Source organism: Equus caballus, chromosome 9, assembly GCF_041296265.1.
Source record: "Equus caballus isolate H_3958 breed thoroughbred chromosome 9, TB-T2T, whole genome shotgun sequence".
NCBI lineage: Eukaryota > Metazoa > Chordata > Mammalia > Perissodactyla > Equidae > Equus > Equus caballus.
The window spans coordinates 61,924,404-61,951,541 of record NC_091692.1 but is presented as its reverse complement, the minus strand read 5'-3'; the positions used below and the strand labels follow the sequence as shown (position 1 = coordinate 61,951,541).

The window sequence follows — 27,138 nt, the reverse complement described above, 5'->3', positions numbered from 1 at the left end:
ATTCCCCCTCATATAGCTGATTACCAAGGCTGACTCCTCACACTTTCTCCAGTCAGGGAGGGAACCTACTGTACCATTTACCCCTAAGCAACATCCCTGTGCATTATATGCAAGTGGGCTTTTTGTACAAGTAGCTCTGATCTCTCTACACAATTCCTCTATCTTACTTAACACAGTAAATTGCCACACACGCACTCATCCAAGGTGAATCATGATTTAATCCCAGGTGAATGGTAAGGAATACAGATTTTGTGAACCTTTTTATATTAAAAAGTATTAGAGACAATCTAGTAAAATTATTTCTGTGGGAAGGTACTTAGCTGTAAGAATACATTGTGTATTTGTCAGTGGAAGAGAACATCTCTGGTCCATTTTAATGCACTGCTTTATAGATAAATTTTAGTGTTCCTTTTTTTAATTTCACATTATGAAATTAAATAATGCATGGGATGGTTTGGAGGAAAGAGATTGGCCAGACCACATCATGTGTCAATAGAACACAGAGCGAAGGGCCTTCACTTCTGCCCGTCTCCATCTAGTAAAAGTCTCGTGGGACATTTTTCACAGCCGTGTAACTCCTGTTTTGGCCATGGTCATCTTCTTACCCCGCCTCCAACCTTTCTCCCGTTTTCCTACCAGCCTTACTTCTGAGGGTCCTATAAGTAATCCCCAGTTGGCCCTCAACTCTGAAACCTGTACAGAGATTATAGAAACAGTATTACAACCACTGTTACTGTTTATTTTCTCTCAATGAAATACCAGTCTTTTCTCTACTAAATTGCTTCACTATATTGTACTTGAGAAATAAAAGGGTTGTCTTTGTTCAAATTTTCATCCTGAAGATAAATAAAGGGGCATTTAGTGGGGAATATAGAGGAAAGGATCCAGGCTCCCTCCATAGACACTATTTTAGGATGCAGCCAAGGAGAAAAGAAAGAGAGGGGAGTGAGGGGACAAATTATACGATATTTCTCTTTCTTCTGTCCCATATTAAATTTATGTCTGCCTTTGCTTTCATCTAACACTGCTATGATAATTTCTCTTGGTTGCTTCCTATTATTGCATAGAAAAATGGAATTCTGCACCATGATTGAATCTAAATACTAAAATCATTTAAGATACACTACTCCTGGGACATACAGCAAAATGTAATAAGTTTCTCAAAATGTGACCTAATTATAACTGTCCTTTTAAGTTTTATTTCCCACTGGGACCAAATGTCTACAGTTAAAAATAATTCTTGAAACAGGTCCATGTTGCCACAAAACTTTTCAGAGTCACTTAAATGTTGCCCATATTCCCAGTTTATTTTTCTCCTCTGTACCTATGTGATAAAAGTCAGACAGCCAAGAGAGACAGGAGGCCAGGCCGCACTTCAGACAGATCCATGCTGGGCCAGAATTCTCACAGCCAAAGACTTCCCATCTGACTAGACAAGGGGTCAAGTTACCACAGGTTCACGGACACCCCGTGCACCAGTGACCCCATATCATTTCTGTTGTCAGGCCCCAGGTAAGCCTTGAATGCCTAGCAGTCAGAACTTCCTACTTCTCTTCCCATGCCACCATGGATACCAGGCTTGTATGGTTTGAACTTCATTCTCATTTGCTGCCCCACATGGTCTTTGAGATGCTCAGGCTTCAATCCCCCTGAATCTCCATGGTCCAAAGTGTTTACTCTTTCCTTCCAATGCCTACTTCAGTAAATCTCCTTTTAGAGGCAATCTTGTCCTTCTGAAGAGAAGAAGCCCACTCTTTGGCTGCCTAGCATCCCTTGCTTTATTTGCACTGACTCAGAGAGACCTGGCTCCTAACAGTGGGGTTTTCTAAGTACACTTCAGAAGCTGTTGCTTTTTCAACTTCTCCATTTAACTCTCTCTGTAAAGGAACAAAAGACGAGGCTTATTCTGATCTAAGGCCACATACTCTCAAGGTTCAACACATGTGGTCTGAAGTCAGACAGACCTAGGCTTGAATCGTCGCCCTAACACCTGTGTGGCTTCAGATAAGTGCTTGAACTCCCCAAGTCTCAGTTTCCTCGTCTGTGAAATGGGGATGATAAAAGGTCAACTTTATAAGGTTTTTTGTGGATTAAACTGATAAAGAATGCCAAGCAGTTAGCTCGGAGCCTAGTGTGTGGTAAACATTCAGTAGATATGAGCTATTATTATTAGAGCATTTGAAAAAATCTCTTCTTCCAGCTAAGATAGTGCCATTAGAGCAGATAGAGGATGCTATTTCTGCTTGTCAGAGGGTGCCAGAAGGATTCAAGCCAAAGATGGCTAGAAACTAAATTACCTTAGTCCTCTGGATATTCTTCCCTCCTGATTTCAACTCATAGGAGAAGTAAACAGCTAAGAAGAGAGGGAGGCCACAGCCAGGATCATACTGAGGAGGCCCTGGTGAGAACCTAAAGAAAAAGACATGCCGTTTCCAGGGCCTTCCTCAGTCTGAAAAGAAGAAGTTGAGTTTTAAAATGAACAGATACATTTTAATTTTTAATTTCAGATATGCAGATTTGTTCTGTGCTAAATGGTACCCTTGAGCCCTCATTGGGGGTGGGATGGCCAGTTGACTGGTATTTGATGCTGGATATGAAATGCCAAGTGTGAAGCTGAGAGCTTTATAAAACCATATAGACAGTCACTGAGAGCTCCCCACCTATTCTTGGCAAAAAGCACTGCGGGCTTCTACCCAGAGACTAGAAGAAAAGAAACAAGAAAAGAACATTGCTGGCTGGGAGCAACAAAGAACAGACAGGCAAAAATGAGAGCTGCGGGAAGCACTGCTTGGCAGTGACTGTGATGGAGACCAGCAGGCAGAAGGAGCGATCAGGAAGGGGAGAGAGAAACCTAACAGCAAGTCTTCACTGTTCACCCGCTGTGTTCCCGCCCTATGCTAGGTGCTGTGTGGTCCAGAGTCATAGGAGATCCAGTCTCCACACAAAGCATCTGGCAGCATTTCTAGTATAGATACTATAAGGAGATGGTTGATTTACTACATGATTATAGAGCACACATGGAAGACAAATGTAATGGGAACATGAGAACCTTCCGTTAAATATTAATAAACATGAGCTACCCTCAACCAAAGAGGACTGGGCCCGTGGATGCCCGAGGCTTCTCACTGCTTCCTCACTGTCTCTCCAAGGGTCCTCCATGGCAGAAATGCACTCCTTTACATTCCCTTTATTGGCTTGCCTCCCTTCCATGTGTCACTTCCCCACTCCCTCACCTGGAATCACCTGCTGTATTCATTTCCAGGCTGCCGTAACAAATTATGACAAATTTGGTGACCTGAAAGGACAAAAATTCATTTTCTCCCAGTTCTAGAGACCAGAAGTCCACAATCAAGGTGGTGGCAGGGCTGCGCTCACTGAAGATTCCAGGGAAGAATCCTCCCTTGTCTCTTCCAGCTCCTGGTGGCTCTAAGAGTTCCTTGCCTTGGGGTTCCCTCACTCTAATCATTGCCCCCATCCCCACATGGCCTTCTCGTCCTGTGTCCATGTCTTCTCCTCTTCTGTCTTTTCTAAAGACACTTGTCAATGGATTTAGGACTCACTCAGATAAGCCAGGATGTTTTCACATGTTGAGACCTTTAACTTAATCACGTCTGCAAAGATTCTTTTTCCAAATAATGTCATATTCACAGGTCGTGAGGGTTAGGATATGTATATATCTTTTGAGGGGGCCACCATTCAACCCACTACACTTGCCAAATAAACAACTTACACTCATATCAGGCTTTGCTTTCGGTAGAACCCAGGCAAAGCAAGTAGCAAAAGAAGTACAGGTTATCTGGTCCATACCTCTCCCACCAGGCAGGTCTCAGAAAACCTACCCAGCAAATAGTTCATAAAGCATGTCAAACCTCATGTCAAAAAGACTGTTTGATTCAGCACTGTATCCCCAGGGTTTAGCACACAGTGCCTGGCACATAGTAGGACTCAAAAAATATTTGTAGAATGAATAGTCTCACCATCAGATTCCCAGGTAGAGAAAAAACTTTGAGGTTTTTTTTCTCAACTTCTTTTTTCAACAGCTTTAGAGGCATAATTTTCAACCACAAAATTCACCCCTTGTAAGTGTACAATGCAGTGATTTTTTAGTAAATGTATAAAGTTGTGTGATCGTCATGACAAACCAGTTTGAGAACATTTCCATCACCCCAAAAAGTTCCTTTATATTTGCAGTCTATCCCCACTTTCACCCCCAGCCCTAGGCAACCACTGATCTGCTCTGTCTCTATAGATTTTCCCGTTTAGGACATTTTGCCTGAAATTATGTAATATGCAGTCTTTTGCTTCGAGCTTCTTTCACGTAGCATGTTTTTGAGGTTGGTCCACGTTGGAGAATATATCAGTGGTTCATTCCTTATTGCTGATTGTATTCCATTGCATGGGTAGGCCACATTTTCCATATCCATTAACAGCTGATGGACATCTGGATTGGTTCCAGTTTGGAGCCATTATGAATAATGTTGCTATAAACATTCACCTACAAGTCTAAGTGTAGTCATATATTTTCATTTCTCCTGAGTAGGTACACAAGAGTAGAATCCAACTTTTCATTTTGAAAATGTTCAAATCTATAAAAAGGTTGAAAGAATGGTACATTATACATCCTTTACCTCAATTCTCAATTGGTAACATCATGCCGTATTTGCTTTACCTCTCTGTCTCTAAAAAATATTTTTTTACAAACCATTTGATAGAAAGTTGCAGACACCATGACCTATTACCCCTAAATACTTCGTCTTCTAATAATAAGACCATTCTTGTGCATAACCACAATACCATTATCACAACTAAGACTCTTTTCCAAATTTATTTTGAACCTTTCAAAGCTACAGAAAAGTTGAAAGAATAATACACCGAAGCAACTCTTGACTTTTCCGCCATTCTCCCCATTGCCGCTTTGACTCTTCTTTCTCAAATCTTCTGACTGTCACTGCTCCTAAAATATTTGTGTTGGGCCATTCTTGGTGCACAGGCATGGAATATTCCTGACTTGTCACACTCTTACTTGTCCATTGTTTATTTCCGGAGTTTTCAGGGCTGGTTCCACAAGACTCCAAGGTGTTACTAGCATCTTGTCCGGAGGGATAGTGCAAAATTCTCAAAACCTTCCTCACCTTCTTCAAGGCTTGGCTTAGACGTCAACTTCTCAATGACACCTCTTTCCTTCATGCTATTAAAAATTTCAACCCATCTCCCCTCTTCCCCAGTACCCCCAACCCCACTTACTCTGCTGTGTTTTTTCCCCGAGGCACGTATCACCTTCTAACATAATTTATATTTCATGTGTTAGGTATATGTATCAATTGCCTCCCCTTTCTAGAACATAAGCTCTTTGAGGACAGAGTCTGTTTTTTGCACTGCTGTATCCCCAGGCTCAATTTTAGTGCCTGGCACATTGAGTGCTCGATAAATCCTCATAGAAGGGTAGGATGGATGGTGATGCACAGATATCTGTGCGTGTGCAACCTGCAGCCCATCAGGACAGGCTGACCCAGAGGCAACCATTCCCCCACAGGCAGCAGCTATGGGAAAGGATCATGGGTTTAGCCTCAATTAACATTCTGAACCTTGAGTGCAAGGCTTCAGAAAACCACCAACCCTTTAAAAACTGCAAAATGAACATCCCCTCCCCCACCTTCAGTAGAACAGACAGGAACTTTCCAAATAGAAAGTCTCCCAATACTTTTCTGAAGAAAGACATTTTTTGCCTCTGAGAGCAACCAAGAACAAGTAACTCTCCAAGGATCACAAAAGCCTGGAACTCAGCCAGGCCTGGATTTCCTGAAAGAGACAAATACCACACCCAGCACAACCTTAAAAGGCCCTTCCTGGAACACAATGCAGGACCTACCCGCTGGCAGCCAGTTTGGACCACTCAGTCCATGGTCCATCCTCCATTCCGGGGCACACCGGCTGAGCTGGGGGGAAAAAAGCTGAGTGATGTACTCTGCCTGACAAGGGAAGCCTGTCAGATCCTTGCTGGCTTGGGAACCTGGAGTAGAAACTAAAGGGGGTCCTGCCCTCGGGAGAGATGCTGAAAGGAAGGTGTCGCAGAAGCTTTGAGTCGGAGGTGGTGCTAGAGAGGCTGCGAGCCCGCGGAAATGATGAGGAAGCACAAGGTAGTAGAAGCTATGCAATAGAGGAAAGCCCTTCGAAGAATAGCAAGAGGGTGACGAATTCCACAAATCCCTGCCCCTAAGGTCTCTTGAGCTGCCCAAGATTCAGGACGACATCTGGTTCCAGTCTCTGCGAAGCCTGGCTAATCCACAGATCCTGTTTTCCAGAAGTCTCCGTCACGCTCACAGCTTTGCAATTTCTTCACCACAAACTTCATCATTTGAACTAGGTTGAGTGACTGTTCCTTGCAACCCAAAGAATCTAAATAAAACAGAAATATGTGAGTGTTTATTGTGTAAAAGAGGCTGTGAGGAGAGACAAAACTCCTGGCGATGGTTCTACCTTCGAGGAGCTTGATGTTTTCACCTGTGCTTTTCTCCACAGCAACCCATCCCCTGGCAGTGCGCTACAGCCTTGCTACTCAAAAGTGTGGTCCAAAACCCACCTGCAGGGACATCACGTGGGAGATGGTTGAAAAAGCAGAATCCAGGAGCCCACCCTAGGTCTACTTAACTGCAGGTAAATCGTAAGAACATTAAAGTTTGAGGAGCACCACTTCCCCAGCTAAGCCCCAAACGCAGTCCCAGTCACCTTATCCTTCCTAGGCTTCCACTTGCCACCGATTTGATCACCAACATCAGTAATTCTGCAGACACCCAAACTATTGACAAAGGTCTCTGTCTGTAAAATGCAGACTCCTTAAAGCTGTTCCATTGACTGTATCCTTCAGATGTCTTTCATTAGATTTTGTTTGGAACAGTATTGTAAATGCTTATCTTTTTTTCAGAGGTTCATCCTGTTTTGGCAAAATCTTATTGAGTAAATCCAAGGATTGAAGAAATCTCTTCCTCTACCCTGTTCTTTACAACTGTAGATGATTCCTAATGAGCATTTTAACTAAATTCTTTCAACATAGCGTCATTCTTGAGGAGTAGCTATAGTTTCAGGTTGCAGCTTGTTTTCATCTCCAAACACTGGAGAAAGAAACCTTCGTCAGAGATGAAGCACCAAGAAATAAAATGAGACAATTTTTCCAGGAGAGATTCACATTTCAGGTTCCTAAAACATATGTCCTCGAGTGTCCACCACGTGGGTCAGTTGCTGGGCTGGGGGTACCACACCTTCAGGATCAGCCACGCCTACCTACATTTGCAAGCCTGCCAGCAGGTTCTCCGAAAAGGGATCTGAAACTGGACCAAGCTTTGTGTGGCCTTCCCTCCCTATCCTCCCTCCAGCCCTCTCTTCTTTTTCGTGCCCTTTACTCATCTTTCCTTCCTCCTGGTAAGATGTATTGAGGGCTAATAATGGGCCACACACCATGCTGGGTACCAGAGATGCTGCTGTCAAGAACTCAACAACACAGATATGACACAGGCCCACCTCATAGAGTTTTCTGGCAAGGAAGACTATGAAATCAGTCATCAATTAAGTCATTTCAATGATGAGTGCTATTTAGGAGAATTGCAGGGTGATAGGAGAGTGTGTAAGAGGAAACTTGACCCTGGTCTGGGGGCTGCCTTGAGAATATGATGTCTGAGCCGAGGACCAAAGGATGAGTAGTGGTGAGCCAGGTACACAGAAAGGAAGGTATTCTTTTCCCCAGTTGGCCTCTTTACCTGTCCCGCCAGCCAACAGAGAACCCCTGCTCCCACTTGGCAACTCTGCTATTGACTCCACACTGACCTTGCCTGACGCCTGTTGGTGCTGACAGCTCCACCGCCCAGGGTTGGACACTTGCCTCCATTCTTGTCTTCGTCTGACCTTGGCCTCAGCTATTTTCTGCCCCACTTCACCCACATTGGTACTGACAGCTCACAGGATCTCCACCCAGCTGGATGCCCACTCAGCAAGATATGTGATGGCATTGTTTTCCTCTTAATTTATTAGACAGCACTTCTTTCCAAACAGAATTAATTTTTGCTCTGAAGATGATAACTCAGGCTCGAGGAAGAGTTTATATTCTTGGTGTGGTCAGTGGTTGTGCAGGAAACCATTTCTAACACAGCTGCATCTTCTCGGTGCCAAACACCCCTCTAGGTCTCAGTGTCGTGGGGAGCAGAAGACTGTGCTTGCAGGTCAGGTCAGGTCGCATCTTGCTGATGCCCTCATTCAGGCTGATGGAGAATGGGCTGAGTGATATGGCCCAGATGCTTCTCTCCAGGTTAGACGAACAGCTGCTGGATTCCTCTCTCACCCTGAATAAATTCAGTTGTTTTGCTAACTGGACTACAGCTTCTTTTTTCAGAACGTCACAGGCATATTTTGGGGTTTCTATGAACAGGTGCTGCAGGAAGCACGATTCATTTGTTTATTAGGATGTTACCCTGTATTTTGAAAAACAATTTGAAAAGGAAAAATGGCCCCATCCAACGTCTTTTGCTTTTCTCATCAGGCCGTGAGCTGTGAACAACTGCTATTACCTTCAGTTTCCAGAATCCCCATCTGGTTAGGTACTTTAATTTATGTTGGCTATAATCCAGAACGGCTGATTTGGTTTATTTTAAGGAGTTTTATTTTAAGAAAGTTTTGACATTTAAGAATTTAATTGGAACAATCTGTACCCAGAAATTTTTTAATGCAGTCTAGGATTAAAAGATGTTCTTCAGAGTACGTAGGGTTTTAGCGGAAAGCAGAGTTTTCCAACCTGGCTAGCCTTTGTACTTCAGGAGTTTGTTCAAGATGTGGTGGGAGAATCTTCAGATTGAGACTTGCAACACTGACGAGAATGGACACAGCAGCTACTTCTAAAAGAGAATATTCTGACCTCAAACCCACTCCTTAAGTTCAATTTACTGAGGTCTGCTGGGGTGGACTGCTACCACGGCTGGTTACAGGGAGACGACGGGCGTGCTGTCTTGCCATTCAGCCAGCTCTAGTCAGATACTCAGGCCTAAGCTGGGATGGACTCAGGAAATCTGCCCCATTCCCTCGACCACAGGTCAGGTTTTCCTGGTTCTGAGAGGCAGAAAGAGACCCTGGTTGGTTCAGAGTTCCTCCACCCTGAGAAGTGAAGTCACAACTGAAAGTTCAAGAGCCTGGTGGGGTTTGATCCTCCGAAGAAGGGTCCCAGCTTCCAGAGATTGGCCTGAATCTCCAGGGACATTATGCACAGTCCCCAGAATTCTTAGTACTTTTGATGAGCTACAGCTGGTCCCTGATCCCTGCAATAGCTGCAGGTTGAAGCAAAGAGCTTCCCGGCCTCCAAGGGGGAAATGAGAAAGGGAAAAACCAGGGCCTTTCATGCTCAGTCGATCCTAAAAATGGAAGAGGCTCCTGCTCACCAGGCCTGCGAAGTGACCTGCAACCACAGCTCTAGCCCTGATTCTCTCCCGAAGTCCACCTGTGCTGCCAGGTATTGCCACGTGTGTGAACAACCAGCTCACAGACTCGGTGCATATCCCCTAATTCTTCTACTTCCCTACTTCTCCCAATGGCACCTCCCTTCTCTCTTCTCCCAGTCACCATCCTAGAGTCCTTCACTTTACTGCCATAAGACCCAATAATTAATTGTGAGTTCTTGGTCCAGTTTCTTAATCTCTCTGATCCTCAGTTTCATCATCTATTTAAAAAAATGCCTACCGCATCGAGTTTTGTAAAGAGCCTTAGGTATCAAGAGTTTGAATTTATTTGGGAAACAAAGGGGGGAAAAGGTGTTAACTTCTTTTGAGCACCTACTATACATCAAGATGTGTTAGACACTTTACACTGAAGCTTTAGACTGAATGAACATATCCTTCCTTCAGCTTTCATTTGTAGCTCCTATTATTCTCCTACTTGTATCTTACTCTAGGCAAACAAACTACTTATTCCTTCTTACCTGAGCAAGCTTGAATTCTCTCCCAATCCTTTGTCTTCCATTATACTTCTCTTTCTACTTGGCATATCCCACCTCTCCAGAGTGAAATCCCACACATCTTATAAGGTCCATCAGTGGTGTGCTGGTAATATTTAACAACCAGCTGTGAAGACAGAAAGATCCCTGATTTGTAGTGTTTGCCAATTTTCATAGTTTAAATATTCCCACCATGGCCAATTTCAAGCTATCAACTGACATCAGCTGGCTCACAGAATTCCTAAAAATTTAGCTCTCACTTCTGAGACCAGAATGAGCAGGCTCTAGCAAACCATCGAACCTACAGTGTCAACTTCCTTGATACCCCCAAATCCAAATTATGCTTCCCCTCCTCTGAACTTGGTTAGCAACTTGCACTCTCTCACGAAAAGTATTCTTCATTATATTATGGTTATAATGAATCCCTGTTATTATCATTAACTTTTCAAGGACATAAACTGTGTCTTGCTCACCTATGTTTTCACAGTAGTGCCTAGAACAATAATGATATTCAATAAATATTTGCTGCATTAGACCAATGATGAAGATTACGACTAGGTCCTGGTACATCACTGTGGGGAGTGTACAACGAGCTCATGTACGTAAAGCATGTTCCAGAGCGCTGAGTCCAGGGAATGCTCAATCAGTGACAGCTAATTTCACTATCAACTGTGGCTTCTGGAATTAAGGGAGCACAGATTTTAAGTTCTAAAGTGATTCTCAACAACTTCCTCCACCCCAAAATATGCACACATTACAATCACCACCACCAGGGGAACTTTTACAAATCCTAATGCCAAGCCAATAAGTCAGACATCAGTATTTTTTAAATTTCCCCAAGTGATTCTGTTGTGCACCAAGTTTGAGAACCACTATCATATGTGCTTCCAATCCTCTCCCTGGCTGATGAGTCAAGAGTGTCAAAAAGGAAATAGAACCAGCTATTCCTTTAAAAATCCTCTGTTCACCAACAATTCCAGTAAATAGGAGGAAAACTCACTTGCAGGATTGCCTTATTTGGCGATCATGTTGGGTGGAGTCACCTGGGAGGGGAAGGCAGCAGATGAGTAATGCAGCCTTCCGGAGGGGCAGGAGAGAAATGCCTCCTTGTCAGCAAACTTGTGTACGTGAAGTTTTTCAAGCTGGAGAACTTTAGAGGTATCTCATTTAAACTAGATTTGGTCCTTGTGATGATTTAGTGCAGATTAAACATAAGTAAATTTTATTTCAATGAGCATCAGTGTATTTGTCCCAAATCTTTAGTTTCACTACAGTCTTGTATTAAAATAACTGAGCTATTAAGGCTCAAAATTATTCTTATTCTCATCTTTGTGATAACAAGGATAGACATCCTCTAAGTCGAGACAATAATGCCTTTCTATCTTCAAGAAGCTGGTATTCCTTTCCGGTTAGAGTTGGTGAAACTGAAACAGTGTGAGATCTCATTGGTCCAAAGTGACTCAGGGGGAGGTCAAACAGGAAGTAAAAGATTCCTGTCCTAACCACTTAACGCACTTCATCTTTTATGGGAACGGAGTATTTAGTTTTTGTGGTTTTGTCATGTATCTCATATTAAAGGTATTCACCAAAAAAATCCTTCAAAAGGATTCGATCTGAAAATTTAACAAAGCAATTCTACTTTAATAGATTACTCCTTTTGTTTTTCTTATGAGAATAATAGCCTGGAAGAGACAGAGACATGCGTGTGTGTGTGTGTGTGTGTGTATTACAAAGTCAAATTTCAGAGGTCTAATACACTAACTTTCTTTGATACCTCACTATGAATGAGTCTTTAAAAAATGACTTTTAAAATGTATTTTTGAGGCACTAAAGAAAATGTGTATGGACGTGCGAGGTGGCTGAAGGAAATGCTTCAAGTAGCACTATTGACTTTGTTGGGCCACACCAGATGCTTTTGCAAAAACCATGTTTATTCTACTCTTAGTCCAATTTGGAACTTTTTTATAGATACTCTGGATTGTCTTTAAAATAAACATTTCTAGCTATGCTATTCAGTGGACTATAATTTGTTTTCTCTTGTGGTATATATATGCATAGCATATCGTTAAAATATGTGGATTTTTTTTTTTTACTCTAAAGTAAAGTGAACTTTTAAAAGAAATCTTGGCAGAACCTCAGACTTTAGATCAAGGCTTGAAAATGCCATAAACCCTTCAAACTTATGGCATCATCAGAACTTTGGCTGCTATGTGAATCACAGGCTGAAAACCATGACTTGCCTTTCTATTACTTTTTTCTCTGTTCTAACATTATAGATTTGTGGAAGACATGTGTGTGATACCAACTTCCAGTATCAAATTTATTCAAAGTACCACCAACAGGGACCCCTGAATACCACTATGGGTACGGAGTTCTCTCTGAACCAGAAATCAAGAACTCTATTGTTATCCTTAAATATCGCAGTGATTTCAAGTCACCAGATAAAGTTCCAGGTCTAGCTATAAAATCAGACTGACCAGAAGATCTAGAAGATTAGACTTGTTGCTGCAAATCTAAAAGGAGACAGTAGCAGTAGAAATGGAAAATCTCTATTTCCAGGTCTTACACATCATTCTTTGTTCTTTGCACAAAGACTCTGCAATAATCTTTCAGGCAGACTGGTTGTATGACCATGCAGGGTGCATCTCAGACTCTCCTTTTCTTGAGAAAATGGGAAGAGTTGTTCAAGCTCCCTGAGTCCTCTGAAATCTGGGCCCTGCCCGAATCACAGTCACCTAAAACTCCATTGTGCTGTAGTAAGTGCTAAAAAGGGAAGATAAACCAAGGTCTAGTTTGCTTGCAAGGATGAAATGAGACTAGGAAAAGAGAGAAGGGCTATTGTTATCACAAAATTTATCTAAGGGGAGTGATAGATGGATGATGGGTCATGGATGGATCCAATTCTCTAAGAGCCTAAATCAGGACCCTTTGGAAGTCTCATTAATTGTGGCTACTAAGGAAGAAAGCATTTAATATACTAAAAAAGCAATTTGCTTGCAAATATATCCCATTTTAACCCTGGGAATAGCTAGACAGAAACCTGCCCAACATTTTCAAATGAAAGATGTTAAGATGCAGAAATTCTAACTTCAGAAGACCTGGCATCCTGTCAGGGTTACAGCAAATAAAGGCAGGACACCAATGTCCACAGGTGAGAGAAAGACACTGCTTATCAATTGAGATCAGCTTCAATTGCATGTAACAAAAAATAACATTGGCTTAAATAAGACAGAAGCTTCTTTCTTTCTCATCCTGTAAAAGAACCACTCTAGGGCTGGTATGACAATTGCATGGTTTCAGGGACCCAGGCTCTACCACCCTCAGCACATGGTTTCTGCCTCATAGTTCAAGATGGCTGCATGAGATCCACCCAACAGGAAGGAAGAAGGGAAGGAGGAGGAGGTAGAGGAGCTGAGGGCACATACCAGCTGTCTTTTCAGCAAGTTTCCCAGAAACTTCCATTCATATTACTTGGACATAATTGAATCCAACTGACCATATAGCTGCAAGGGAGTCTTGGAAATACGGAGTTTACAGCAGGTGGTCATGGACCCAGATAAAAACTAGCAGTTCTTTTATAAGCAAGAGGAGAACACATATTGAGGTAGGAACCCAGCAGAGTCTTCCACAACCTGAGTAATGTCAGTACTGATGTTCATAGTTGAGAGGCTGCCATAGTTAAGTGGGAAGCCTAAGATTTGGGAGGCCTGGATCCTTTTCTCACTTCTGCCCAAGTATCTAAGTGACCTTAGTAATCTCATCTGTAAAATAGATATGTCATGGCTAAAAATTAAACCTTGTGACACATGACATAATAAGCATGTAAGATAGCTACTTGTTTAAAGTGTCTGCTGAATTAATTACTTGATCTAAAGCACATAACTTGTGAAATTCAAACACACCCACAGGAGAAAATAGAATGGCCAAATCTTTGAATTGAAAGGGACATTTAAGGATGTCTAATTCAACCTTTCCCCCACTATAGGAATCTCTGCCACAGTAACCCTGACAGATGGCCTCCTGTCTTGCGCTTAAGCATTCCTAGAGTGTGTTATTTTTCAGTTCCATTGATGCACAGCTCTGCTTGTCAGATAGTTTATCTGGATGGTGGTCTAAAAATTCCCTCCCTTGAGCCCCCAACTCCTGAAACAACAGAGAACAAAGCTATTCTCTCCTTTTCATGACAGTTCTTCGAATATTGGAAGACAGCTCTTATGTTATCCCTTAGTCTTCTGCCTTTCAAGCTAAACATTCCTGATTATTACAACCATTTCTTAAGTAACTAGGTGTCCATCTATCTTACCATCTGGATATCTTTTTCCAAAGAATGTTTCCCAAACTCTGTTGAATATGACTCACAGAAAGAAATCCATTTTATACACCATCAGTACACATATAAATGCATATAACTGAAACATAAGTTTCATAAAACAATACGTAGCCTGATTAGCCACCATGAACTCATATATTTCCCTATTCAGTTCTTTTCTATTCTCCTCTACTGTGTTCTATTTTCTTTTTTTAAATGCTGGTTACTATCCACTAACTGAATTTCATAGTCTCTCATGGGTGGCAACCCAAAGTTTGAAAATCACTACTTGAAATGCACCTGGCGTATAAATATTCTTAGAAGGTGGTGCCTTGATATTGCAGGCTGATCTGAGTGAACAGAAGGGGCTTCTCCTTCCTGAGTCCACAACTTGGTGTCTTTATCTCAGGGAAATCTAAATGCATTGAGTTTTAAAGTAACCATCACACCTAGCTGGACGTTTGAGTCAGTTATAGCTACAATACTTTTTCCGTATGAACAGCTTCCAAGCCTGCTTTCCTCCATGTGCAACTGATTTTTTTTAAACCAAAATGCAGAGCTTTAATTTAATCCTGTTAAACTTCAGCTTTTTTAGTTTCAACTATTTTCAATGTTTCAAAACCTTTTTGGACAATTTTTCTCATCAATCTTTCTAACTTTATAGCATAAGCATGTTTTATAAGTACACTTTGCATAGAATAATGTTTTATTCAGCTCTTAAAAGAAGACTATTTACCTAGAGTCTCTGCCTCTTTTATAGCCATTCATAAACAAACTGTTGAAAAAGAAGCACAAGACAAAGACCTATGATACTGGACAAGAAAACAAAAGTTCTGGGAGTTGGATTTGAGATGATTATTTTTTGTATAGGTTTTCTACTTAAACTCAATTTAGATCATGTTTACTCATCACGTGGGAAGAGAACATCAGGCTCCTTCAGCTTCACAGCACTCAACTTATAAGATCAAACATACACAGAGTTTACTGCTAGGGCCTGGGAAAATTCCAACAGAAACCCTGGAGAGAGAGAGATCCCCTGCGGTGGTACCATCTCTTCTGGCTGGGAGGTAAAGTAAGGCAAATGTACAAGATTTTCATTCATTTATTATTCTTCTATTTATTCTACAGATATTTGTTGTGCTGGACGTTGAGGAGCAAAAAACAAGGAGTCCTAAATTAGACCGTGAGGGTGTGGGGGACAGAGGAAATGCAAAATAGGGAGGTCAGAGCCCTCGCCTGCTGCTTAGGGAGGAAGAGGAGGCCTGTACTAATCTGCCTTTAAGTCTCCCTGAGCTCCAGAAATAAGGCCTTAAGGGTTGGTAAGAGTTAGCTAGACAAAGAGAGAGCCACACGCTGGAAGACTCACAGGTGAGAAAAATAAAGGTACGTAATGAATAGAATGAGTAGCAAAGGATGAGAACAGTTCCAGAGCACTTCAAGAAGGACACGGTTTTGGACACATTGATCAAAAGGTATTTACTTGCCACATGTCCAGGCTAAGGCTGTGATGAGGAAACCAGAGAAGGTAACCTCTGTTTATGTTCTGTGAAATACACCCATCTGTCTACCAAGAACCTTGTACAGTGTAGGGGCAGCTTGAGGACACTTAATGCATTTGCTATCTGTACCTTCTAAATTCTTATCGGATCAATAGAAGCTAAAAGCTGTTGGCCAGAGTAGAAGAAGGAGTTCAGAAGAAGGGATGAAGTTTGCAAGAAAGAGAATGATAATTCCTTTGGTCTTCACTCCAAACTTCTAGACTCGGGCTAACAGAGGGTAATTTTTTTCTTTTTCCTTGATTTTTCTCCTTTCTTTTTTTTGAACTGGTAAGTTTGTTGTTTGGTTTTTTAAATTAGTAATTGCATTCTTTGTGGTCCAAAACTCAAAAGTTTAAAAAAGATGAGTCGTCAAATTTCTTTCCCCCCTCACTCCCTGCCACTCAATTTCTCTTCCCAGAGACAACCAATGTTACCAGGTCTTTTTTTATTTGTAGAAATAGTCTGTGTACATACAAGCAAGCTGTGTGCCATTACACCCCACACCTTCTTCTTTTTAAGTCAAATGGCAGCATAATGTGCACACAGATAACAGATAGTATTTTGTTTTTCCTTTTATGGAATTGACCAAACCAAAAGGGGAAAAAGATTTTTAAGTGAAAGAGAGGAGACTAGTCTTCAAGGAATAAGAAAACTAGTGAATATCAAGAAGACAGCAAAAAAGTTTAAAAATATATATGTATCTTCCCCCCCCCCCCCGCCCCCGCAGTTTCATCATTTATGTATCTCAACTTCTCCGGAAGAAACAAGAACTTGTAGGGAAGTATAAAGGGAAATAGTGTTGACTCTTCTTCAAGATGTTTACTAAAATTCTGGAATTATAAAAAAAAAAGCGTGCAATCTTTTGCTGTCAAATCTAAGAAACATGATAAAAGAACACTGAGTAGAGTTATACTTTGTATTTAAATTATTATGCAAGCTTGAGAATTCAGAGAGCTACACATGACTCTATGCAACCTTCAGAAATATTAACAATCTGTACTGACAAACAGGCCCTCTAATTTTCTCTTTTATGCTACCAGATTGATGTGGAAACTGGGGAAAGAATATTCAGGCTGAAATGAATAGAAAGAGCTCTATAAATGAGTAACAGGATAATTAAAGCATGAAGCTTTCTACATCTCGAGATAATGGTAATGGTAAGTGTAGTTTCAGCTAATTAATTGGCTAAGAACAATTTGCCTCAGTGACTATCTTACAGTTGAATATGGAATACTTTTTGCTTTGCTAGAAACCTAGACTGGAATTATCACGGAGCTTGTAAAACAAATGACTTTTGGCCACCAAAAGTGTCATTACAAGTCAGAAAACCCAAATGAATTAGTCGTACAGAGACGACTTTCCCCTCTACACTATAGAATTCATTGAGATTCATAGAGAGAAGGTAAATCTCCCTTCCACTAAAACATTTCCTCTTTGAAATCCTTTGACTGCATGAAAAAATGTTTCATTACATTTTGGACCCAACATGTTCTTAACCAAAACCAATATTGCCCAGCTTGAGGGATCATGCACTTTATTCATCAGAACTGACCCCTGATCACTTTCGGAAGTTTCTAAATATCAAACCCACTCTCAAGAGAGGTGAGCTTGTCATTCTGGCAATGTTCAAAAGAAAGTACTATAGACTCAGAAACTAATTCCACAGGAGGAATTCCAGAAACACTGTAAGCTAGTCAACAGCGTTAAAATAAATGTGTGATGGTATTATGTCACTGTCTCCCAAGTTACCTTCAAGGGGACATTCTCATTTAGATGGTTAAGTTCTGAGAGACCTGCTATAAATCAGCATCATTACCTTATAGTCAAACCTTACATACTCATTGCAGAGGAAATCCAATCTTCCAGACTTAGAGAAGGACGGCAAGACGCAAATGCAAGAACTGTCTTGCAACTTGAAATTGATTTTCAAAGTGGTTAATTTTCTAATTGAATCTTAATTATGTACAAAAATAATGCATAAGAACAAAAATGGAAGGAAACTTACGAGATGGATCAGATTTATAGGGGATTTTATCCTCTATTCCTTTAAAGTTTACTTCCTGAATTTTCCACAATGATTATGTAATACTTTGGTAATCAAGATCAAAGAGAAAAGTTTAAAATGGAGAAAATTATTTTTCTTCCTGCAGATGTATTTCTTTTCCCCTGTGTGGTGGGATATCATCCTAAATATTTTTGAGCTTGTCCAAGTACCGCTTTATTGTTCTCAATAGCAATTTCCCAGGTAGACTAGAAAACAAAGTGAGAAATAAAAACTAAAATACAAATCACCTTTTTGTAACATAGATTTCCCTCTCCCTCTGCTACAAAGCAATCTAAGTACATCTTTACATCTCAGCCTTCTTAAGGACAAAGAGAACCCAGGTGCTCTCTTAAGTTTTCCTAGGAGGAAATGGTAGATAGGGCTTCATTGTCCCTCAGTAACCTCCCCTCCCTCTTTCCCTCTCGCCTCAAGTAATTCAGCCTCCTTCTGTCATATTACCGGGTATCTGGAGCTCTAAATGGTCCCCTGCCTTTTACCCAGGGAAATAAGTTCTGCATTTTTTAACCAATCCTGCCAGCCAGTCAGGATAAACAGCCTTTTCAGAAGGTGGCCACAGGTTCATTCCTCTGTCTCCTTGGCCCTTCCTTCTGAAGTCTCAGAGACTTCCTCAGGGAGTCTTCTAGACTGCTGGGGGCAGGGGGTGGACAACTTGGGGGAGCTGTAGCTCCAGCCAATCCTCTGGTGTCCAGAAACTCACTGAGAAGGAAAATGACTCTTCAGTCAGATAAAAGGGCACGTGTGTTTACGTCAAGATGCATCCTGACCTTCTCCCGAGCTCCACTGTGGTAAAGAGGGTCACTAGATTCCTTCCTCATCCTCCAAGTCCAGTGGACCCAGTGCTGGGATGGGACCATGAGAAGCCTCTCTTCCAGTTCTTGGGGAGGGAGTTGAACTGGGTGATTCCCAATCCCTCAAAAAGGCTGTGATTCCAATTCCAGTTTATCCTAATAAATGTCGGGGTATCTGAGGACACATGGGAGAACCTTCTCTCCGGCCTCGTTGATAAAGAGAGTTGTGCTTTTCCAGGGCTGGTTTGTTTTTTATCTGAGAATTGTGAACCTTGTAACAGTTCTGAGGTTTGCTAGGAGGCTTAGTAGCAAATTTGTAGCCTCCCTGTAGCGAATATCTCTGGCTTTATGGCATGGATTTTGTACACTAATCTCGCTCTAGGTCCCAACTTACTTCACTACCTTTATTTTCCTTCTTGTCATTTTTCTTACTAGTTTTTATAGTATTGTTCTTATTTGTTTTATCTTGTTACATTGGATGTTCCTTTTTAAGCTTCTTAACATCTATTTTGGAACAAAGTAGAATAGAAATAAAGTCAAGTCAATTTTTAAAGTATATATGTTAGGAGCGTTCATTTTCCTGCTTATTTCTGTCTTCTTATCATGGTTTCCTCCTAAATTTAAAAGTAGATCCCAACTCCATCATTCCGATTATGCAAATACCTTAAACTACAAAAATTTGGTATAATTAAGTTACAAATTTCTAGCCAGCGGGATCAGGTCTGACAAGGCATAATGCAGCTGCGAAGGGTGGAAAAAGCCTGGGCTGGGAGTTTCATTTCCGGCTCTGCCACGTACTAGGTGTTTGACCTTAGGCAAGGCCCTTCTCTCTGGATCTCAATTTCCTTGTTTATAAAACGAAGGGGTTGGGCCAGGTCACCTTTAAAATCCCTTCCAGCTCTGAACTTCATTGACTCCCTGACCCATTGTGGATGCTTAATAAATAACAAGCACACTTGCAGCGAACTTCAAGAGCGACTTGTGTTTAGACACTTCAGTCAACAAATATTTACTTGGCATTCACGCGGATGTGGCTGCCATAAGGGACAAATCAGAGACGGCCCCCTGTGGGTCCTGTGGAGGCCCCAGACCCAAGAGGAGACTTAGATATTTGTTTGTCCCCGCTGCCTGAGGGTTGCAAGTTTTTACAAGATCACTAGAAGCTGAAATTCCTTGCCAACATAAAGAACCGAAGGAACAGAGGAAAGAGTGGCATTCATGAAAGAGGGAGTTCATCTACTTTTAGAGAAATAAAATTATGTAGGTTTTTAGAGTAGAGGAGGATAAGGAATTTCTTTTAAATTAAATAAAGTCAATGTTTACTTTTAATACTCTATAAATCAAAAGTAGCCTATTTAAGAATATGAAAGTTATTATGTGTTATGTAGTTTTGCCACAAAATTATTGAGCTTGGTGTATCTTTCCTTTAAAATTAATCATTGTTAATTATAAATGTGCCAATTGATTTTTGTTCTAAATTGTTTGCCTTTTAAACTTTTTAACACACAAGGAGTTCAAGCTACTGATAGCATCTTTTAGAGTTTGCCAGTTTGTGAGGAATGGAGCCAAGTTAAGAATAGACCATCAATCAACCCTATAAAGAAGTTTGTGTGTCCATTAAGTGTTCTGCAATTACCAGAAGTACCCACCTATTTTCAGAAAAAGGCTGAGAAAGAAAGGAGGAAAAAGCCTCTCCAAATACAATTTTTGCCACACGTAAGTAACTTTCTCTAGAAAGCTTTCTAAAATATTCCAGAAAGAGTCCTCATACCTGTTGCTTCATTTTAATCATCTCAGAGGATCTCGAAATACTGAGGATTTCTATTGGGACATGTGTCTTTACCTTTCTAAGAGCTGAATTGTTTAGTCCTTCCACAAAAGTATTGACAGACAGGGGCAGATTCCTGCTCCTGTTTTAGAGGGTGGACGTGAGAAGCGTCAGAAGCCGAGCTGGGCAAAGGACCTGTCGTCCCACGGAAGGAGGGATGTGGTTTGAAGAATCCCAGAGCAAACATCTAAGCAAAACGCCTGAAAGTCTTTTCTCATCCTGCAAATTTTAAAACTCTGTCTCCAACATCAGTGACCAAGTGCGTTTGGAATTCCAACAAATTCAGGAGCATCGTAATTTATGCTCATGTCTTCTAATCTGAGAGCTTTGCAAGCCCTCTCTTCCCGCTTCTCAATGCACATTTGGATTTGCTTCCTTCCATCCTTCCAGGTGGAAACGAACTTGAAGTCTTTAAAAAGAAATTGTGTTTATCAAGGTCATTGCCTGAAGGATAGTTGGCAAAAGGGCACTTTGCCTTTTAGATAAGGCCTCTCTGGGAGATTAAAAAAGACTGGAGTCACTTCCATTCTTTGAAGCTCCACGTCTTATTTTCTTTTAATGGAGACAATTCAAAATGGGGTAAAAATTTTTGTATTTCTTAAATGCCTAGTTTTAACAAGCTAAAACTCTCAGCATGCACACACACACACAAATACAATGCAATAAGTAATAAACATAAGTAGTAATAAAAATACAATGCAATAAAATAAGGCTAGATAATTGCAGAATTTATTACAATGTTAACTCATAATACACTACTATAGGGGTGGCTTGTTATGGGACTTAAGTCAAAGTTGCATGAAGATCATTTTATTTTAATCCCATCAGGCATTTCTGTGACTGTTTAACTTCATCTGAAGACAAAGGTGAAGCTCTTAAACACAGACTTGAGGTTGCAGCCCAATGGTTCCCTGCCCCCCACCTTTGGGTTGTGGTGTGAAACTGGCTTAAAGTGATCAGGGCCACCTGCAGACAATGTCATCAGGTACAGGGCGATCCTTAAAACTAAGGAACTAAAAGGTGGTCACTCATTGTGTTTTCTTAAATAGCCTCTTTATTTTTGAGAAAACCCTAAGGATAGGGCCACACCCTTTCTATCAATTTTCTAGGATTTTAAATGACACTGTTTTATCCTATGCATTCTTTTCTTTTGAAGACAGCAGTTCTCCAATGAATAGCTTTTTATATTCCTTATCCCTTTTTTGGATCTCCTGTAGCTCTGGAGAACACCCAACTTCATGATGTCAGGAGGAAGCAAGTTTGGGCCATGAAAAGAGCATCCCATTGTGGTAATTTGCAACTCATTCTCCTTTACTCTCCCCCCTACTGTGTCCCTGTTTCTTGCAGAGTCAGCAAACCAGAATCACCTCACCCTGTCTTTTGTGGGGCCTCCCACATTGACAACTGATATCTGTAATCTTTCTGTTGTCTTCTATTCTCGGTGAAACAAGCTAACCAAAAACTCATTGGATGTTGGTATCATATAAACTATGACCCTTCCATCCATTAATCTGTAAGTAATTTGAAAGATAATGCTCAGACTGATTGCTACTTAAGCAGATTCCCTTCCCCAATCATACTCTGACTCTAAGAGAGTTTTCTCAGAACCTATCTACAGGGCAAACACTATGCTGATCTTAATAATTCAGGCACTTCCCGCCAGGATGCATTTTTGGTCGTAGACTGTAAGTGTTCCAGGACATATAGATTGGTCTAGTCATTACCCCTCCCCGCGGATGAGCAATGAAGCCAGGAGTGTTTTTTATTTGATGGCTTCAAATATTTGATTTTTTGAGGCTAATGATTAGATACTCCTTGCAATGATGCTTAAAAAAAAATGCAGTATTGGGAGTTCTAGATCAAGTGCACATGGAAGAGATAAATGGACAGATGTAGAATATTAGTCACTGTAAGGATCTTATAATGACAATTAAAATTTCATTTTATTGAAGATACAGCTGAAAAGTTTTATTAATATCTTAAGTTGTATTTATTATTTTTAAAATATGACAACACACATTTCCTTTTTTTTTCAATTTGGGGAGGAGGTCTTCAGAAAAAAAATGGGACAATCAAACGTTAATACCTCCCTGTTATATCCTCAGGTCTTCACCCTCTCAATGCTCTGCAGTTGCCCTCATGTGATTAGCACTAAGAAGCCAGGTGTAGTGAGAAACGCACAAATAAAAAGTCAGAGTTAGGTTCAAATACGTGAGAATGAAAAGAAAGAAAATATCTGATTTTACTGGAAAAAATTTGTCATAGTGCTAATCTCCATCCCTCTCCGATGGTGAAGGTTCTAGAGAATGTGAGGAGCTTCTTTAAGGCTCTCAGGCTTGTTGTAACATCTTAAGGAGACGACATAAGTACTACCATGAGGAAGAGCCCTTGGCATTTTCTGGTGGACAATATGGAGCCACTTATCAGTGCCCTACCTGTACTCATCTTCAGGTTCCACAACCTGGCTGTCAACTGCCACTTACTCACAACCACCTGAGTTACAGTCACTTGACATCTCTTCACCTTTCTCTCTCCCTAGGATAATAGGGGTTTAAAAAGCAGGTGCGGGTGGTGCCACCAGATAGAGATAGACAAGAACCTTCAGCTCCTGTAAGAAAGACACTAAACACATTCAAGTTATCATAACGTGGTCTTTAAAAAGAGACTTCACCATTGCTTTTGACTATTTTTGAGGAGTGTTTTTATGGGGAATGAGCAAAGCTTTCCTTATAGACCTAGTAAAATTTCGTATTTGCCGATTTATGTTTTCCACTGCTAACTTTCATGAGAGAGACTTGTTTTGACCCTATTCAGAGCCCACTGTGCCAAGCCCACATTCACTGTGCTTCCTGGTCCATCTGTCACGTAAAAGGTTTGTCCAGGATAAACCTTTCCAAACCTTCTTTCCAAGGTCCATCGTTCTGATGTGAAGGACTGTGAGGATTCATCAGGATAGCTATACTAGTGGGAGAAGATGTAAGCTCTTACTGGATTTTCAGGGATAGTTACAATCAGTCAAAAACAGAAGGCAGCTGGGGTTGCCTGCCTTAAATGCTTTCCCTTCTCCCTGCTCCATAGTCCTCCTTTGGGCTCTCAGAGCCTCATCAGAGTTTTTTGGGTTTGTAAGTTTCTCCTAACATGGCTTTGACTTTTTCTACCAATTCATTCCCTTTTACATTTTTCTCTTGTTTCTTCCTTGTCTCCTTTCACTACTTTTTCTTCTTTTCTGACACTGACATTATTTCTTGCCTTTTAATTTCTCATCTCTTCCATAAAAGGAATAAATTTCATCATTGCTGACCAAGTCAGTCTATTTTTTGTTCTCTGTGGGCTTATGCCGAAGCTCTGTTCAAAACTGCCAGTGTGCACTGGGTCCTGATAAACTGTGGCGAGTGGAGAACCCACCCCAAAAATAAACAGGCACTTCCTTCTTGGAAGGGCCATTAGTAGCACAACTAATATTTCTTTCGTCAAAAGCTGTGAAAGGCAAACTGTTTCCTTACCAAAGGAGCTCCGTGAAACTGGCCTCCTGTGTTCAGTCAACAAATATTTCTTGAGCCCCACAGGGCCAGGTGATACAAAAGGTGATGAGTTCAAGACAACAAGACAGGCTTAGTGTCTGTCCTTCAGAAGGCAAACGAGTAAACAAATAAAAAGCTCCATCAGTGACACCTCTGCCCCCACCACTCCTACCTCCTTCCCTGCATTATTTTTCTCCCTGCCACTTTTTACCATCTGACCTGCTCTATATTTTACCGTTAATTGTCAGCTTTTCCCCAACTAGAATGTAAGATCGATGAGGGAGGGATTTCTGTGTCTCAATTCACAGTTGAATCCCTAGTATCTGAACATTGCCCGACATGTGAAGGACTCACACATATGTGCTGAATGAATGAAATGCAACATGATACGTGCAATATCAGCAATGTGGGTGAAATGCTGTGGAATGACAGGAATCCACGAGAAAGGGTCACTGTGTGTGAGTGTGTGTGTGTGTGTGTGTGTGTGTGTAAAAATCAGATGCAAAGAGAAATTTGACGCTTTTGGAGTAAAGTAAGAGCTTCGCTGAAGTAAGAGTTCGAAGAGGTTTGATCATCTGGTGTCTCTTGGTCATCTGGTTATCTGGGGTAGAGACTGCAAAGGGGGAAACGTGACATGTCCCACCCTCAAAGCGTATTAAACCGCTTGTTCCTTCATTGGGTTGTATTGGAAATGCTTACATTTCATTGGAAAAGGAGAAGACGGGGAGCATTCTCAGCACTTCCTAAGAACACAAAAGGAAGCCTAGGTCACCGTGGTCAGAAGGGCTGAAGGACTCAGGTGTGGGGAGTCTGGGTTTCTGTCCTGGCTCTGCTTTGTGGCCTTGAGCATGTCACTTTCAGGGCAGGGAAAATCCCATCTTCCCCTCTTGTGTGCTTATGGCTGAACTAACAAGAAAATTGACACAAGACCGGATTAACAGGAGAAAAGCCCAATTTAATATGTACACATTGGGGCTCATGGAGAAATGATGCTCGGAGAGTGAACAAAGCAGGCGGTACATAAATCTTTTATACAGAGAAGCAATAAATTTGTGAAGAATTGACAGGACAAAGAAACTTAGGTTTGGGGTACATAAATAGTGAGGAATTTAGCAGAGTTTGGGCTTGAGGTAGTGAATTTGCGAGGTTTGTCTCTGCAGCTTCGTGGCCCTGAATCCCCAGCTGTGTGATCTGGACACAGGGAGAGCACCTCTTACACAGGAGACTGATTTCCTGCTTTCAGGGGAGCAGAGATGGGAGGGTCAGAATGCCCTCTTTGCTTCTCAAGTAACTTCAACTCAAAATAATCAATATGCTACAGTGGGATATTTTAGGGTGGCTTTCCCTGGGCCCCAACATCACCTTACCTCTCTGAGGCCGGCTTCCTCAGAGGATGATAATACAGACCTTGTAAAGGTGTCCCAAGGATTAAACAACAAAATTAACATAGAATGTTTAACACAGCGCCTGCCTGTTAAACCCATAATTAAAAAGGTAGCTATTCTTATAGTAAGATCACAACAGAAAAAACTGAGTTCTTGCCCTCATGCATCCACATAGCTGAGGAGTGGGAACACATTGCTAAGGGAACATATACAGTTTCAGGCAAGGTCAAAACTAGTTTTCCCCCAGTTCTTGATTCCTATACAAAGTGCCGCTGAATGCAACATAAATATTTATTGGTGGCAATAAATATTAATATCCCCTCCCATTCCAAACCTTTCCAAACCTAGTAGGAAACTGAGAAGAGAGAGCACGCTCCTCGCCTTTTTCTCCTGCTCCTGAGGAGCTGTGATCATTTTCCTCCACTCAGAAAATGGTTCCCTGGGTGACGAAGTCATTATCCTGTTCCTTCCTCTTCTCCACACTCTCTCCTTTCCCACCCCCATTACTTCTGCTGAAAAAGTTTTTAGCAGAAAATCTTAATCCATAATTTTACAAGATGCTATAGCCATCTATTTAAAACATTTTTTTCTTTCTAGAATGCATGCAAACATGTTTTTTAATGTATTAAAGAAAGCACCTTTATTCCAGGGCAGATGAAGGGATAAAAAAGCACACAATGAAAGAGAAAGAAGGAAGGTGCCAGGAAGCAGGAAAGTCAGCAGGATCCAGTGGGCCTGGCTGGACGTCCCAGGGGTTGAGTTTCTGGGGGCTGAATGGCTTTGAAAGTGTGGGGATCGACCTCTGAAAGAAATGGGGTCCCAAGGCCAGACTTGGCCTCTGGGTCCTTAGTTTCCCTGCTTGGCCAACTTGGGCGCTAGATGAAATTTTGGACCCACAAGGTAAATCTAGGGACTCGAACTAGGTTCTTTGTGCCTGTTTCGTTTGAGTCCTTGATGTTATCACATACAAAATTGAACCTGGTTGTTGCTGTTTTTAATAAGAATTATGTAGGTGCCTCGCTACTTGGGTTTTGGAATTTTTACATATGGACACAGCCGTAATCAACCCAGATCAAGGTATAGAACATTTTCAATTCTCCAGAAAGTCTCCTCTTGCCCCTCCTGGGTCAAAAGACCCCACCCCAGGAAACCATTGTTCTGACTTCTATCACCATCAACTAGTTTTGCTTGGCCTCGAACTTCATATAAATGGAATCACATAAATGCTCATTTGTATCTTCTTCATTCACTCAATATTCTGTAGTTTGTTCTTTTTTATTACTGTATAGTATTCTATTGTATGAATACATCACAATTTATCTATTCCCAGTTGTTAGCATTTGGGTTGTTTGGGACTATTATGAATAAAGCTGCTTTGAACATTTGTCTACACATCTTTGGGTGGACTTACGCACTGATTTCTGGATATTAGGAGTAGAACTCCAGGGTGATAAGGGGGACACACATTCAGGTTTTAATAAATACTGCTGAACAGGTTTTCCAAGTGTTTGCTCTGTTTTATACTCACATCACTACTCTATATTACTTTCTGCCTTAAATGCATAACGGGTAACTTTCAGTTATGAGACAAAACATTCTTTGGGTTACTCTGCATTCTCAGCCCTCATGTACAAATCAAGGTGCCACCAGTTACTATTAATACTAGCTTGTACCTGTTGTTCCCTCCGCCACTAGGTATTCCCATAGCCAGTTCCTTCTTGTCATTCAGATCCCAGC

General features: G+C 41.3%; 1 long non-coding RNA gene across 1 annotated transcript; it reads left to right on the top strand.

Annotated features, from left to right (window-relative positions):
- The first annotated feature begins 38 nt into the window (after positions 1–38).
- Positions 39–21,030, top strand: LOC138915610 (uncharacterized). Its single transcript, XR_011421661.1, has 5 exons — positions 39–233; positions 6,520–6,654; positions 15,037–15,343; positions 16,855–16,971; positions 20,178–21,030. It is a non-coding gene; the product is annotated as an uncharacterized lncRNA (long non-coding RNA).
- The last annotated feature ends 6,108 nt before the right edge of the window (positions 21,031–27,138 follow it).